Raw genomic sequence first — 18,257 nt, forward strand, 5'->3', positions numbered from 1 at the left:
TGCTACGCCGTCTTGGATAAGTATGTATGATTATATAATGATAGTGTATGTGTCTGGAATGTAAACAATAGTAACTTCCCACTGGTCCTCAGTTAGCATTGCTTTTTTCTCCGGCGACATCTAAAACGAGTTTAAATCAATGGATATTTCAATAACCTAATTGAAATATGGGTTCACTAAGTAAATGGGTCTAAAATGTTGTTGGTAATCTTGCCTTAATGTGCTGTGTGGGGGAAAAACCAATGTTAATGGTCAACTGTTGGTACTCTGCATGAAACATTGACAGACTTATTTCGCCCACTGATGAAGTCTATCAGAGGGAAGGCTGCTGCCAAATGCTTTGTCTCTCTCTGCTGGAAGGGTCACAGTCATCATGTTTCTCTCTGGTGTGGCTGCAATCACACTTCTTCCTCCAGTGACTAATGCATCCCATTTTCTTCTGATTGTTATTAAAACTAACAGCCCACTCGTGTTTATCACATCATTTAGATTCAATAACAAATAATTAACTGACTCTCCGGTTCATCAGTAAAATGCATTTCTACATTAACTTTTTATAAGATGTATTATGTTCAACTTTGAATAACATATTACTGTTTCTAGTTAGATACAAGTCTAACCTTGTCAATATTAATAATCAGTTTCAAATTGTTCTAGTCATCTCTCCAAATGGCCAAAATGGCCAAACATCAAAAGTGAGGACATGCCTGATGTCCAGTTGTTAGAAGTGAATTTCTAGAGGTGGCATGAGGTCAGGACTGGGGTTCTAATGGTGGTCAGTAGACAGTAGAAAATGACTAAGCTCTTTTTTTAGGTGCTGCATTGGTAGGGCCGTTCAAACAATCAGACACAGAGGAGCAAAGGGCCAAGCCGTGTGCAGAGAGATGAGGGTTCAGTGCAGACTGATTAGTAATTGCAGGACAATCCTATCAGTGAGAACAGCCATCTATTAACACCACTGGGCCTTCTGGAGCAACTGATTTCAAAGCACAGTTAATGGTTGGGTTCTGGAAACAGATCAAATTGTCTCTTACATCTGCTGTTTGAAATGCACTGCATTAGAGGAGTAATCAATACTCACCTTTTTTTAGATAAGGTTAATCCTGTGACTTTGGATGACAAGGAAAATTGATCAAGTGTATGTATCAACTCAATGCCTTACTTTGTTGACTACATTTTCCACACAACATGGGACAAATTAGTGCTCATTAGAGGCAGAAATAATCTGTTCTGGAAAATTGTGAAATTAAAACCATTTCATGAAAGCCTTTGTCATCTAACAGTACCCCCATTGATCATTGTCTGGGGCTTGAAAATGTAGCGAAGGCTTTTGAGCTATGGTTGACCTTGGATGAAGCCGTGAACGCAAAACATTTCTTAAAACGGAATGAAACAGGGAGGGAACAAAGTGAATTTGTCCAATAGAAACTCTAGTTTTGCTCTGTTTGCTTCCGTTTGGGTCTTAAACCGTAAACGGTTTCCATAATAAATACGCTCAAGGGTGCTGGTGGCTAGGCCAGAGGACCACAGTGAACATCCATCTTTTCCAATATTAAATAATTTATTGGTAACAATTAATTACCATACTGTGATTGTTTTCAATTAAAATTGTCAAGAATGTAGCTGTCTGGGAGTGGTCTGAATGGGGAGCGGAAAACTGAAAATAAGCTGTTATTGGTAGAAACGTTTGGAACTCTTATTGGGCTACTAACTAATTTTACCAGATGGGGGATGTCACAATGGAAGGCCAAAACTTGAATCCACCCAAACAGTCTGAAATTTCAGGCGGTCTATTAAAAAGGGCATTATCATAATTTCTCACTATCCTAGAGTGAGGAAATACATAAACATAGGAAATCATGTTTTTGACCGCACTGGGCCTTTTATATAACTTATATTACATTTCCCCTCCAAACACATACAGACCCCGTCTTTATCACCAGCCCACACACAAGAAAAGTAGGCTGTTTTATTGAGACATGTTCCCATGGGACTGACAAAAGAAAATGAAAAATGTTTAAGGCAAACCTCTAGCTTATGAGATTTTTCATCCCAATGACAAAAAATGAAATAATAATTATGAGGTGGGGATGGGAATAAGTGGTAAACAGAAGTCAAGATCATTGATCATGATTTCAGCAAAAAGACTGCACTGAGACTAGCCTGGGAGCCAGTCTGTTACTGCTCTCTTGCCAACTCCTTAAACAATTAACATGACAAACAGATAAGATGTTTGGCTTGACAATGACAGCAATGGAGCTGGTGATACTGGCCTCAGTCTGTAGCTGAGGTGGCCTGTGAAAATAAAAAGAACGGACACAAGTTAACGTCTGCAAAGTTCTGGAGCTTTTTTTATTCTGAAGCACGTTTTTTTTTTTTTTGCTTGTTCAATTGTTCATTTTTTGGTCAATACTTTTTAAGCATTCACATCAAAAAAGTGCACACTTACACAACATAAATGCACTTTACCTAAATCAGAATTAAAACATTTTCACAAATAACCCTGTCATACTGTATGATTTCACATGAAAACCAAAATGTATTTCACATGAATAAAATAGTAGATACAATGTGAAGACATAAATAACTGAATGCTTTTCCATATACCGCCACAATATACAAAATATACAAAACTGTCTCTCTGTCTCTCTCTCAAGCACTCACACTGTCTGCACTAGACTGAGCGTGCTCGCCAGTTTACCAGCTCGTGGGCACAATTTTACACAAAGCCAATAACATGTGAAACTAACTCAGAAATCCCTAAAAAATGGATTCTTTATAAAATCTCGTGGACAAAATTCAGTACAAGTACTATAAGCGACTCAGTCAACAGTCTCTGCTAGCATCAAGCTAACATATATCTTCTCACTCATTGTAAATAATCTTCTTCTTTCACTCAGTTCGACACAACTTTCCTAAGTTGATAATACCTTGACAAAGTTGTTAAATAGCATGTTATTACACATTCTTTTGATATTAGAACGTTTGGAAGTTCTGTTACATACCTGTAATAGTAAAAAGAACGGACACAAGATTACGACTGCGAAATTCTGGTGCTTTCTTTTTCTGAAGAATGGAGCATTTGTTTGCCAGAACTTGCTGTTCTCCTACTACCACAGTGCATCAGCACCATCCATTGGCCTGATGGACTACGAATGCTAAAGTGCAGTTGAAGTCGGAATTTTACATACACTTGTTTTTCAACCACTCCACAAATTGTTAACTACAGTTTTGTCAAGTCGGTTAGGACATCAACTTTGTGCATGACACAAGACATTTTTCCAACAATTGATTACAGAAAGAATATTTCACTTTTAATTGACTGTAAAACAATTCCAGTGGGGCAAAGTTTACTGGAAAATGCTTGGAAAATTCCAGAAAATGATGTCATGTCTTTAGAAACTTCTGATAGGCTAATTTACATAATTTGAGTCAATTGGAGGTGTACATGTGGATGTATTTCAAGGCCTACCTTCAAACTCAGTGTCGCTTTCCTTGACATAATGGGAAAATCAAAAGATATCTGCCAAGACCTCAGAAATTGTAGACCTCCACAAGTCTGGTTCATCCTAGAGAGCAATTTCCAAACACCTGAAAGTACCATGTTCATCTGTACAAACAATAGTGCGCAAGTATAAACACCATGGGACCACGCAGCTATCATACCACTCAGGAAAGAGACTTTCTGTCTCCTGGAGATGAACATACTTTGGTGCGAAAAGTGCAAATCAATCCTAGAACAATTGCAAAGGATCTTGTGAAGATGCTGGAGGAAACAGGTACAGGTACAAAAAACAACATGAAAAAGGCAGACTACATTTTGCAACTTCACATGGGGACAAAGATCGTCCTTTTTGGAGAAATGTCCTCTGGTCTGATGAAACAAAAACAGAACTGTTTGGCCATATGATCATCGTTATGTTTGGTGGAAAAGGGGGAAGCTTGCATGCCAAAGAACACCATCCCAACCATGAAGCACGGAGGTGGCAGCATCATGTTGTGGAGGTGCTTTGCTGCAGGAAGGACTGGTGCACATTGCAAAATAGATGGCGTCACGAAGAAAGTAAAATTATGTGGATACATTGAAGCAACATCTCAAGACATCAGTCAGCAAGTTAAAGTTTGGTCGCAAATGAGTCCAAATGGACAATGACCCCAAGTACACCTCCAAAGTTGTGGCAAAATGGCTTAAGGACAACAGAGTCAAGGTATTGGAGTGCCCATCACAAAGCCCTGACCTCAGTCCTATAGAAAATGTGTGGGCAGAACTGAAAAAGTGCCGGCACTGGTGGTCCCGGGCTGGGGACACGCACCTCGGGGCCAGTCTGGGGAGGAGGAACAGGGCGCACTGGACTGCCCAGGTGCACTGTAGGCCTGGTGTGTGGTGCCCGGAACTGGTGGTACCGGGCTGGGGACACGCACCTCAGGGCGAGTGCGGGGAAGAGGACCAGGGCGTACTGGGCTCTGGAGGCGCACAGGAAGCCTGGTGCGTGGTTTTGGCAATGGTGCTACTGGGCTGTGGACACACACCTCAGGGCGAGTGCGGGGTGGAGGCACAGGATACACTGGACCGTGGAGACGCATTGGAGATCCAGAACATAAAGCTGGCTCAATACGCCCTGGCTGGATGCCCGGGCTAGAATTGGCACTGGAGACACCATGCGCTTCTCTGCATAACACGGTGCCTGACCAGTTACATGCTCCCCACGGTGAGCACGAGGAGTTAGCTCAGGTCTCCTATCTGATTCATGCTGTCTCCTCGTGTGCCTCCCCAAAATATTTATTGGAGCTGCCTCTCGGGCTTCCGTGCCAGCCGTGCACCTTCACATCGTCGCCGTTCCTCTATTCTCCGGTATTTTTCCTCGTAGTATCGCCATTCCGCTTTCGTTGCCTCTATCTCCTCCTTAGGACGACGATACTCCCCCGGCTGTGTCCTGGGTCCTGCTCCATCTAATATCTCCTCCCAGGTGCATTTCCCCATTAAGCGCTGTTCCTCCTTTTCACGCTGCTTGGTCCTGTTTTGGTGGATCATTCTGTCACGTTCGTCGTTTTGATGAGACCAATGCACAGCGTGAAAATAATACATTCTTCTTTTAATTAAACGATGAACACTTAACAAAATAACAAAACGACCGTGAGCTAAGTGCTGACAGGCAACTACACATAGACAATAACCCACAAAACCAACATGGAAAATGGCAACCTAAATAAGATCCCCAATCAGAGACAACGACAAACAACTGCCACTGATTGGGACCCAATTCAGGCCACTATAGACCTATATATACCTAGACAAACCAAAACCCCATAGATGTACAAAAACCCTAGACAAGACTAACCAAAATAATAAAGAAATCAAAGGTTACATGGTTACCCAAGGTAATCTTAGGTTTTATTACATACAGTTGGGAGGAACAATTGGATATAAGAGCAACGTCAACTCACCAACATTACGAACAGGAATATGACTTTGCCGAAGCGGATCCTCTGTTTGGCCTACCACCGAGGACAATTGATCGGATCCCAGCTGGCGACCCAAAACAATGACGCCGTAGAAGAAGGGGCGGAAGGAGCGTTCTTCTGGTAAGGCTCCGTATATGGGCACATCGCGCATTGCTCCAGAGCACATATCCAGTCTCTTGACAACAAGGTAGACGAAATCCGAGCAAGGGTAGCATTCCAGAAAGACACACGAGTCTGTAAAGTTCTTTGTTTCACGGAAACATGGCTCACTCGAGACACGCTATCTGAGTCGGTGCAGCCACCTGGTTTCTTCACGCATCGCGCTGACAGAAACAAGCATTTCTCTGATAAGAAGAAGGGCGGGGGTGTATGCCTTATGATTAACGAGACGTGGTGTGATCATTACAACATACAGGAACTCACGTCCTTTTGTTAACCTGACAAAGAATTCCTCACAATCAAATGCCGACCGCATTATCTACCAAGAGAATTCTCTTCGATTATAATCACAGTCGTGTGTATTCCCCCCCAAGCAGACACATCAACGGCCCTGAAAGAACTTCATTGGACTCTGTAAACTGGATACCACATATCCTGAGGCTGCATTTATTGTAGCTGGGGATTTTAACAACTAATCTGAAAACAAGGCTCCCCAAATTCTATCAGCATTTTGATTGTGCTACCAGGGCTGGCAAAACCCTAGACCACTGTTCTTCTAACTTCTGCGACACATATAAAGCCCTTCCCCGCCCTCCCTTCGGAAAAGCTGACCAAGACTCAATTTTGTTGCTCCCAGCCTATAGACGGAAACAAAAACAGGAAGCTCCCGTACTCAGGTCTGTTCAACGCTGGTACGACCAATCGGATTCCACGCTTCAAGATTGCTGCAAACACGTGGGCTGGGATATGTTCCGCATTGCGGCGAACAACAACATTGACGAATACGCTGATTCGGTGTGATGTTGTACCCACAGTGTCTATTATAACATTCCCCAACTAGAAACTGTGGATTGATGGTAGCATTCGCACAAAACTGAAAGCGCGAACCGCTGCTTTTAATCAGGGCAAGGTGAACGGAAACATGACGGAATACAAACAGTGTAGCTATTCCCTCCGCAAGGCAATCAAACAAGCTAAGCGTCAGTACAGAGACAAAGTGAAGTCGCAATTTAACGGCTCAGACACGAGAGGTATGTGGCAGGGTCTACAGTCAATCACGGACTACAAAAGAAAAACCAGCCCCGTCGTGGATCACGATGCCTTGCTACCAGAGAGACTAACCAACTGTTTTGCTCACTTTGAGGACAATACAGTGCCACTGACACGGCCCGCTACCAAAACCTGCGGGCTCTCCTTCACTGTAGCCAACGTGAGTAAAACGTTTAAACGTGCTAACCCTCGCAAGGCTGCAGGCCCAGACGGCATCCCCGGCCGCATCCTCAGAGCATGCGCAGACCAGCTTGCTGATGTGTTTACAGACATATTCAAACAATCCTTATCCCAGTCTGCTTTCCCCACATGCTTCAAGAGGGCCACCATTGTTCCTGTTCCCAAGAAAGCTAAGGTAACTGAGCTAAATGACTACCGCCCGGTAGCACTCACTTCCGTCATCATGAAGTGCTTTGAGAGACGAGTCAAGGACCATATCACCTCCACCCTACCTGACAACCTAGACCCACTCCAATTTGCTTACCACCCGAATAGGTCCACAGACGACGCAATCACCATCACACTGCACACTGCCCTAACCCATCTGGACAAGAAGAATACCTATGTAGGAATGCTGTTCATCGAATACAGCTCAGCATTTAACACTATAGTACCCTCCAAACTGGGTCTCGATCCCACCAAGTTCAACTGGGTCGCAGACTTCCTGACGGTCCGCCGCCAGGTGGTGAGTGTAGGTAACAACATCCCCACCCCGCTGATCCTCAACACTGGGTCCCCACAAGGGTGCGTTCTCAGCCCTATCCTGTACTCCCTGTTCACCCACGACTGCGTGGCCGATACTACAGTGGTAGGCTTGATTACCAACAACGGCGAGATGGCTTACAGGGAGGAGGTGAGGGCCCTCGGAATGTGGTGTCAGGAAAATAACCTCACACTCAAATGTCAACAAAACAAAGGGGGGAGCAGCCCCCTATCTATATTGACGGGACAGTGGTGGAGAGGGTGGAGAGTTTTAAGTTCCTCGGCATACACATCACGGACAAACTGAAATGGTCCACCCACACAGAGAGCGTGGTGAAGAAGGCGCAGCAGCGCCTCTACAACCTCAGGAGACTGAAGAAATTTGGCTTGTCACCAAAAACACTCACAAACTTTTACAGATGCACAATCGATAGCATCCTGTCGGGTTGTATCACTGCCTGGTGCGGCAGCTGCTCCACCCATAACCGGAAGGCTCTCCAGAGGGTAGTGAGGTCTGCACAACGCATCACCGGGTGCAAACTACCTGCCCTCCTGGACACCTACACCACCTGATGTCACAGGAAGGCCAAAAGGATCATCAAGGACAACAACCACCCGAGCCACAGCCTGTTCACCCCGCTATCATCCAGAAGGCGAGGTCAGTACAGGTGCATCAAAGTGGGGACCGAGAGACTGAAAAACAGCTTCTTTCTCAAGGCCATCAGGCTGTTAAACAACCATCACTAACATTGAGTGGCTGCTGCCAACATACTGACTCAACTCCAGCCACTTTAATGATGGAAAAATTGATGTTATAAATTTATCACTAGCCTCTTCATATTATATAATGTTTGCATACCCTACATTACTCATCTCATATGTATATACTGTACACTTTACCATCTACTGCATCTTGCCATCTTGATGTAATATATCACTAGCCACTTTAAACAATGCCACTTCATATAATGTTTTCATACCCTACATTACTCATCTCATATGTATACACTACACCATCTACTGCATCTTGCCTATGCCGTTCGGCAAACACTCATTTATATATTTTTATGTACATATTCATATTCTTTCCTTTACACTTGTGTGTATAAGGTAGTTATTTTGAAATTGTTAGGTTATATTACTTGTTAGATATTACTTCATGGTCGGAACTAGAAGCACAAGCATTTCACTACACTTGCATTAACACCTGCTAACCATGTGTATGTGACAAATAAATTTGATTTGAGGAATGGGCCAACATTCACCCAACTTATTGTAGGAAGCTTGTGGAAGGCTACCCGAAACGTTTGACCCAAGTTAAACAATTTAAAGGCAATGCTACCAAATATTAATAATTGAGTGTATGTAAGCTTCTAACCCACTGGGAATCCGATGAAAGAAATAAAAGCTGAAATAAATCATTTTCTCTTCTATTATTCTGACATTTCACATTCTTAAAATAAAATGGTGATCCTAACTGACCTAAGACATTGAATTTTACTATGATTAAATGTCAGGAATTGTGGAAAAATGACTTTAAATATATTTGGCTAAGTTGTATGTAAACTTCCGACTTCAACTGTATATAATAATGGTGTCTGTTTTAGTGACTTTTCAGGCCATTACACTGGCAAGAGCACAAACAGATCTGGGCCCAGGCTACACTGAGAAAGAGGTTGAAAGGGATGACTCTTACAACTCCTCAGCTGCTATTTTTCTCTTCAGATCGCTGTGCTCTAGTAACCAGTGGGGAGTGAGACACTTTTTGTAAAAACACTTTTTCCAAGCATTTGGAAAATATTCACGGTCTCCTCAACAGTTTCTCTCCCGATGATAAACAGTATATGTATTCTCTCGATGGCTGACGGGGTACTGTTCCAAAGTCACCGTCCTCCGTTATGATACTCATCATAAGGACATGACTCCACAGGAATTAATGGTCATTTACAGTCTTGCAATGTAATGTTTCAAGGACAAAAATAGATGCATGTATGTATTTATTTGGTGTAGTGGGAACTGCAACATGTCGTAGCAGAATCAAAATTAGTCAGGTAACGTTGATAAATAAGATGTTTTATTTACCTAATAATGCTTTTGTGAGATATTTGTCATTAGAATGTCTTCTTTTGGATAATACTGTTGGCAGTTGCATTTTCCTCTCTCTTCTCCAGGGAAAAATCACTTGGGGCACAGAGAGGGGAGAGGTCAGGATTGTCTTCATATGTGAGGGTATCTGTTAAACCATGTGAAGGGCTCCACAATGTCGGTACACTAGTCACTCCCTACTTTTCCCGTATTGGGAGGAGGAGTATGGCAGTGTCTGGAACCATTGTATGTCCCCTCTGATGTTGAAACTTATCTTGATTTAGTATATGACCTAGAGGCTCACTACTCTCCGTGAGCTTGTCCAGGAGGAGTTATTTTTGACATGGGTGTATCTAGAATTGACAATTGATATATGCCATTGGATGAGGTAATGGTTTGGTAATATAAAGTACCAAGAACGAGAAGTAGAACCTCGTCTAAGAGAGCAAACTGAACAATAATTTATAGCTAATGCTGTCTGGCTATGTTCCTAAGATCTGTTATTCGTCATGTGAGTTGAGAGGTGTGTGTTTTGGCTATAAATGATACTAAGAATTGTTTTGTAAGCACTCTCAGAGAATTCATTTATAGACACTGAATTGATCTGAGAGTCACAAGGCTGTGGTGAAGCTCATATATAATTAAAGATGGACTTTATAATATAACTCTGACTTGTGTGGTTTGCTCTCTCAATGTTTAGTAATACAGGAAATTACCATGACAAACATAACTCTATTAAACAAATCCTAAATGTTGTTCTATTTTCATTGAGAAGTTATTCTGTTCAGTTCATACAATACTATGCAATGTATGTATTACAGTGTCTGTGAAAAAAAGAAAAATGGATCTTCCAAAACCTGTACATGAAAACATGTCATCTCATCTTTATACACTACAAAGCCACACAATGTCGATTACTATAGCTAATGCAAAGCTGGAGAAGTTAATGCATGATCCCATAATAATATTTGTTCAATATTTTTGACTAATTTAAAATCTGATGTAAAGTTACTCCCCAATGAAGCCAATAAAAATAAATGACAATCAAGTTGAGATCCATATATGACTCACTACAATAAACGTAGGAACTGGTTCATTCATAGACTGTAAAAAAAAAAAACTGTTCACTGGTGGCCTTTTTCTATACATAATGTCATGTAGTACTAGGCTGGCTACTAACATAAACAATAAAAACATTGTTGTAACGATTTTCTTCATGTGAAGGAGAGTCGGACCAAAATGCGGCGTGGCTATTGAGATTCATGTTTAATGAAACAAAGGAAACACGAATCAATACAAAAAACAATAAACGTAATGTGAAAACCGAAACAGCCTAAACTGGTGCAAACTAACACAAGACAGGAACAGGAACAATCACCCACAAAACCCAACACCAAACAGGCTACCTAAATATGGTTACCAATCAGAGACAATGACTAACACCTGCCTCTGATTGAGAACCATTTCAGGCGAAACATAGAAATAGACAAACTAGACATGTAACATAGAATGCCCACTCATATCACACCCTGACTAAACAAAATATAGAAACATACAAAGCAAACTATGGTGAGGGTGTGACAGTACCCCCCCCCCCAAGGTGCGGACTCCGGCCGCAAAACCTGAACCTATTGGGGAGGGTCTGGGTGGGCATCTGTCCTCGGTGGCGGCTCTGGTGCTGGATACATTTAACCATAGTTTTAGTCCCCCACCTTGTCCGCTTCCGTGGTCTCCGAACCACGGCGACCCTACTTGATGACCCCACTGGACAGAGGGGCTCCGGCGCCTCTGGGCCGAGGGGCTCCGGCGGCTCTGGGCCGAGGGGCTCCGGTGGCTCTGGGCCGAGGGGCTCTTCAGACTCCGGAAGCATCTCCGGACAGGCGGGAGACTCCGGCAGCGGCGCCGGACAGGCGGGAGACTCCGGCAGCGGCGCCGGACAGGCGGGAGACTCCGGCAGCGGCGCCGGACAGGCGGGAGACTCCGGCAGCGGCGCCGGACAGGCGGGAGACTCCGGCAGCACTGGAGAGGAGGAAGGCTCCGGCAGCGCTGGACAGCTGCCACCGGAGGGCTGGTGCGTGGAGGTGGTGACGGATAGACTGGACCGTGCAGGCATATTGGAGCTCTTGAGCACCGAGCCTGCCCAACCTTACCCGGTTGAATGGTCCCGGTCGCCCTGCCAGTGCGGCGAGGTGGAATAGCCAGCACTGGGCTATGCAGGCGAAACGGGGACACCATGCGCAAGGCTGGTGCCATGTAAGCCGGCCCAAGGAGACGCACTGGAGACCAGATGCGTAGAGCTGGCTTCATGGCACTTGGCTCGATGCCCACTCTAGTCCGGCCTATGTTCGGAGCTGGAATGTATCGCACCGGGCTATGGACCCGCACTGGGGGACACCGTGCGCTTCACAGCATAACACGGTGCCTGCCCGGTCTCTCTAGCCCCCCGGTAAGCACAGGACATTGACGCAGGTCTCCTACCTAGCTTCGCCATACTTCCTGTGAGCCTCCCCCAATACATTTTTGGGGCTGACTCTCGGGCTTCCATCCACGCCGCCGTGCTTGTTTCTCCAACTCCATTCTCCTGTAACCCTATTTGCACTGCTCCCGCGAATCCCAGGCGGGCTCCGGCACTCTCCCTGGATCGACCGCCCACCTGTATATTTCCTCCCAATTCGTATACTCCAGACTGCGTAGCTCCTGCTGCCGCTGCCTGTTGTCACGCCGCTTGGTCCTGTTGTTGTGGGTGATTCTGCAACGGTTTTCTTCATGTGAAGGAGAGTCGGACCAAAATGCGGCGTGGCTTTGAGATTCATGTTTAATGAACCAAAGGAAACACGAATCAATACAAAAAACAATAAACGTGAAAACCAAAACAGCCTAAACTGGTGCAAACTAACACAAGACAGGAACAGGAACAATCACCCACAAAACCCAACACCAAACATGCTACCTAAATATAGTTCCCAATCAGAGACAATGACTAACACCTTCCTCTGATTGAGAACCATATCAGGCCAAACATAGAACTAGACAAACTAGACACACAACATAGAATGCCCACTCATATCACACCCTGACCAAACAAAACATAGAAACATACAAAGCAAACTATGATCAGGGTGTGACAATTGTTCACCAGTTTTTGAAGGGATTTTTAGAAAATACATTATGAACAGCAGTTAAATTGTACACATGTATCACCAATTCATCCATGCTGAACATCAACAATGTGTTGGTTATCTTATTGTTTTGTAAGCTAGCCAGCATACACAGACATTGTCTTACATATGTTGCTATGGTTACACATTACCACAAGCTGTCAAGCGCAGTCTCTCACAAAACATTTTCTACATTAATAATTTCAATACTTACACACTGTATGAAATGTCCTCCCACATCCCTTGAATTGGTGCTGGCTTCATCCATATGCAGAACATTGTGGCATTGTAGGCTATTTTAATCTGGGGATATTGTTTTCCCCTGATTTACTTCCATGAACTCATTACAGTCTAAACTCTGTCTAAGGTGTGTGTGTGTGTGTGTGTGTGTGTGTGTGTGTGTGTGTGTGTGTGTGTGTGTGTGTGTGTGTGTGTGTGTGTGTGTGTGTGTGTGTGTGTGTGTGTGTGTGTGTGTGTGTGTGAGTGTGTGTGTGTGTGTGTGTGTGTGTGTGTGTGTGTGTACTAACCTATATGGAATTGTTGTAGGAAGGTCATGCCAAGGATCATATAGCTATTTGAGTTTGAGTATAAGACCTCTTGAAGTATCAAAAAACATATTTGATGAAAAAAATCATTTTGGCCTTACTGCTATTAGCCCATACAAACAAATGTAATAACAGATTCACAACAGATCTGGTCCTGTGTGGCTCAGTTGGCAAAGCATGGCACTTCCAACATCAGAGTTGTGAGTTTAATTCCCATGGGGCACCAGTGCGAAGGAAAAAGTATGCACTTGTAACAGTATAACTTTAGACCGTCCCCTCGCCCATACCCGGGCGCGAACCAGGGACCCTCTGCACACATCAACAGCAGTCACCCACGAAGCATCGTTACCCATCACGCCGCAAAAGCCGCGGCCCTTGCAAAGCAAGGGGAACTACTACTTCAAGGTCTCAGAGCAAGTGAAGTCACCGATTGAAACGCTATTTAGCGCGCACCGCTACCTAAGCTAGCCGTTTCACATCCGTTACACACTCACTACTGTAAGTTGCTCTGGATAAGAGAGTCTGCTGAAACGTAACTCAGAAAACAATTTGATTTGTTGATTTTACATGTATTTAAACTCTTAGTTTTTGCACTAAACAGTCTCCCTATATACCTCCATTCATTTTTTCAGCAGGGAAAGGGGACCTTCAGACTGCTTGTGGGCATCCTAGAGGGCATCCTAGAGGGCATCCTTGTGGGCATCCGTTTTTCACAATTACTGACATTTAATCAGAGTAAAACTTATCTGTCTTAGTTCAATTCCCTGTCTTAGGATCACCACTTTATTTTAACTGAACACTGAAATAACAAAGAGAATGAACGAAAACCAAAACAGTTCTGTCTGGTGCAGAAAGACAAAAAACAGAAAACAACTACCCACAAAACCCATGTGGGAAAAGCTACCTAAGTATGGTTCTCAATCAGAGACAACGATAGTAAGCTGCCTCTGATTGAGAACCACAGCCGGCCAAAACAACAAAGAAATACAAAACAGAAAATTAACATAGAATGCCCACCCTAGTCACACCCTGCCTAACCAAAATAGAGAATAAAAGCCTCTCTATGGCCAGGGCATGACACAATTATTTTGCTGCACCTGCGATAACATCTGCAAAACTGTGTATGTGACCAATAAACTTTGATTTCTTTGAAATGTTCCCCATATAATGCCATGTCTCACGTCAGATGGCGTCACTCCTCCACGACGCCCGTCCCTCAACTGATTTTTCTTGTAGGATGTGGAACTTATCTTCAAATTGGATACTGAGCATCCACCATTCAAAACAATGTAAACATAGTTCCTCATTTTTTATATTACTGCACTCTCGTATGACTCTCCATGAAATAGGCAGAATAAATAGTTAGTTAAATTATTACAAACGTTGTGACAGTAATTTAATAGTTTGCGAATAGTGAAATATTTTTAAGATTTTTAATCTCCTGCATAAATTCCGTGCAAGAACGACATTGGCCACCAGTGCAGGACTTGATCATAGCTAGCTAGCTAATCAGCTAGCTCTTCCTTCCTGACATCAACATTTTTTAATTACCCTGAAGGTGTAGACATGCAGCCCCACAATTAAGAGGAACTGACTGTTATCAGAAATCAGTCCGTAGATCAACATTTTCCTCCGTGATCGTTGGGCTCAGCTGAGCACAGCAGCTGACTCGGGTGGCAACTGCAATAACTTGTGGCAGAAGAACTGCTGCTTCATGAAAACTCATAATAATTTAAGCATTAGCACTACTTTCTACAGCAGCTTGCTAGCTAGCTTTTGTTAGCACCCACAGATAAATGTGAATTTACGAATGCACCCACAGAAACTGCATTGGCCTAACCCAGAACCATGAAAATTGGTTTCCAGGTTCCCAGCTCATTGCTTTCACCAATCCAACCAAGTCAGAATCCGATCAGTGATTAAAAGAAGGAAGGCACAGTAGGACTATCATTCCATTTCATCATTACTGCTTTCAAAAGTTGATAATTATTTAATGCCAGTGAGTTACCACTTAAGTTAACATTTACAGTATCTAACTTCAGTATTTTCCCTGTGTTAATTTTAAAATAGATTTTTTTTAATAGATTAGGGACAAATACAAATGAACAGTTGAAACATTCTTTCAATACAATGCATCGTAGTTCAAGCAAATTTCCAATGCCATTTGTGATACAATTTGCTGATTTCCCATGGCTCCCTTGGACCCCCTTCTGCCCCACCATTTAAAAGAAATCCTACATACGCCCCTGAATTTGAAGACATTGTATTGTGAATTGTACCTATATGATAGTCTCTTCTCTCTACCATAACCATAAAATTCACAGGGCTCCCCTTGCAGCAAAAGGATCTTCTCACCCAAGAGTGTATGAAGGCATGAAATTCTGTCTCCTGATGTGGGCGTTTTCCGTGTCAGTAGCCATCCATGGACATCGGAATAATGCTATAGCCCAGGGAGGGAAACAGAGCTATGCAGACAAAAAGTAAAATCAGGGTTTGGGATAACAGAGCTTCACAAATGCAGCCTGATGCCAGCTGTGGCTGATCATTCATGCATGTCTCTATAATCAAAGGCGGAGGGAAGGAAGGACTTTTCCAGCGCAGCAACATCAGGGTTTATCCAGAGGGGATGTCAACATCAAATCACAGGTTAAGACCAAAATACAGAATATACTCTCACCATTATTACATCCAGTTAACAAACCCCATTTCACAACCCATTGTGATATTTTAAATTGAGCCCCTATTTAGTTTTAGCCATAGTATGCCTCATAAGCAGTTATTTCAAAATATAACTCATGATAATATGGTCATAAAAAAAACATTCAAAAGACTCAAATGTTTTATATGATTGATGTGACAGATTAGTTTTGCATTAATAAATCACTGTGAGGTTAAAGAAAAACAGAAAAAATGGTGACTTAAAATGTATCTAAAGTTGTTCAGGAATTCTGGACATGCTCCAATTTATTTTACCATTCCTGACATCCCATGCTCTGAGCGAAAGATTCAGACTGTCAGCAACACCACCGGACACATAGAAATGGCACCAACTGTCTTTTTATTTGACAAGCTGTGGTCTCAGGACCACAGATATTGATTTTCTTCGATTAAACTTGTTGGGTTACTGGTTACCAGGACAGGGTCATTCCTAAGGGTCACTCCCTTATGATACATACAAACCAGAGGTATGTCAACATCCCAAGAAAACAAAAACTCCTCAGCTGATCATGAAATTCACAAAATCTTCACTCTCCAACGTTCAAACTCAGATGTTGAGACTTTTTGCATGATTTCCTGGCATTCAAAAGTTGCATGATATCAATATTTTTACTTAGAAGGCCAGGGGCATTTGCAGCGACCAGTGTTCACCGACCAGCAATGGGGGCTCGTCTGGGATCCAAATATTTGTGTATCTTGTGTAGAGAAATAATTGAGAAAAAAGTGACTATCAAACTATACCTCATACTCAAATAGTTCATCCAATTAACATATAATAATAGAATATGTAACCAACTTTTCTCTTTTCCTGAAGCACCATTGGTAACCCAAAGGATAGAAAGTAATAACACCCACATACGGCCAACAATCAATTATCATGAACAACCTTTTGACCTCAGCAATAACGCCCTATGCTACACCAGGTCACTAGCCTGATGAGGGCATAAAATGTCAGATGGGAGACTAGAGTTAAAGTTAAAATGGTAGTAGCTTTTGCTGGACACGGCTAGTTTATGAATTGCAGTCTCTCCTAGTTCATAAACTGCTTTCAAGGTTAAGAAACAAATATCAAGCATTCTTATTACAAATTGGCTTTGCAATAAACATTTGTAAAATGGACCTAAGAAAAAGTTCATAGCTAAAGAGGTATCTGACACAAAGTAAAGGAATCCAAACATGGTGAAGACTTCGGCAATTGTTTAAAAAAAAATTTCAGCTTAAAAAATAGGGATAAGAACAAGGCCTGTAAATTAAGTGATGACAACAAAGGAAATATGCTATGGCTTACCCTTCACCTCATCGTACAATTTGTTTGTTTCATTTGCTTCCCAGTTTTCTTGAATGTTGTTATTCTTTTGACCCCTTTGAACAAATACCAATACATAATAAGCAATTGTTACGAATCCCTTTTGGCCCGACAGTCTAGGGGGGATGGTAATGAGACCCGTAACATAACTCATGCAAATTATTATTGTGACAAAGTAAAAGTGTGAACGAAATAACCACGACAACAGAAATCTACCGTCAAACTCCAGGTTTATTTATAAACACACGGTAATGGGGGGAGCAGGAAAAGGGGCTGAGCTGGACCAAAGGAAAGAAACAATAAGTATTCAAAAACACCCCTAAGCTAGACTAGCCTACTTTAACAACAACTAACTAACTAACCAAAAATACAGTGGGTGGTCCGCCCAGTTCTAACTAGTGTATTTAACAAAGTTCACCTACGGGTAGTGTATGCCCATGGGCGACTTGTCTTGGTTTCCCCCTTTTCCCACCAGCAACAAACAAGCACCATAACCAAAAACAATGCTCACAGGTGATGACAAAGTGCTATGAGGTGCTTAAACAAAAGAGAGGTTATGACACAAAGCGAGAGTGAAACACAGAGACCTACAGACATGGCATTTACAGAGAGATTGAGCTCTAGAACAAACAAATGATGGGGTTTTTAAACCATGGAGAAGGAACTGTGATAGGTGAGGAAATAGGAGGAGGTGTGTCTTCTGATTGATGATTGATTGTTGACTGATTGGGGAGTGATGATTTTCACCTGTGAGGGGAGAAGGAGAGAAAAGAAACACACACACAGGATACACACACACACAGGATAACTGTATCCGTAACAGCAATATAAACAAATTCTGCTAAATATAAAAGTAATCCCAGTTTTAAGGTGAACTTTAAAGCCATAGGGAAAATATTTGTTGTAACAAATTAATTTAGTAGTTGTGCTGGAACTAAATGGCAAATGATAGGCTAGTTAAAACATTTATTTAACCTGTTGAAACTCTAGGGGCGCAATTTCATTTTTGGATGAAAAACGTTCCCGTTTTAAACAAGATATTTTGTCCGAAAAAGATGCTTGACTATGCAT

This window comes from Oncorhynchus masou, chromosome 6 (assembly GCF_036934945.1).
Source record: "Oncorhynchus masou masou isolate Uvic2021 chromosome 6, UVic_Omas_1.1, whole genome shotgun sequence".
NCBI classification, from domain to species: Eukaryota; Metazoa; Chordata; class Actinopteri; order Salmoniformes; family Salmonidae; genus Oncorhynchus; species Oncorhynchus masou.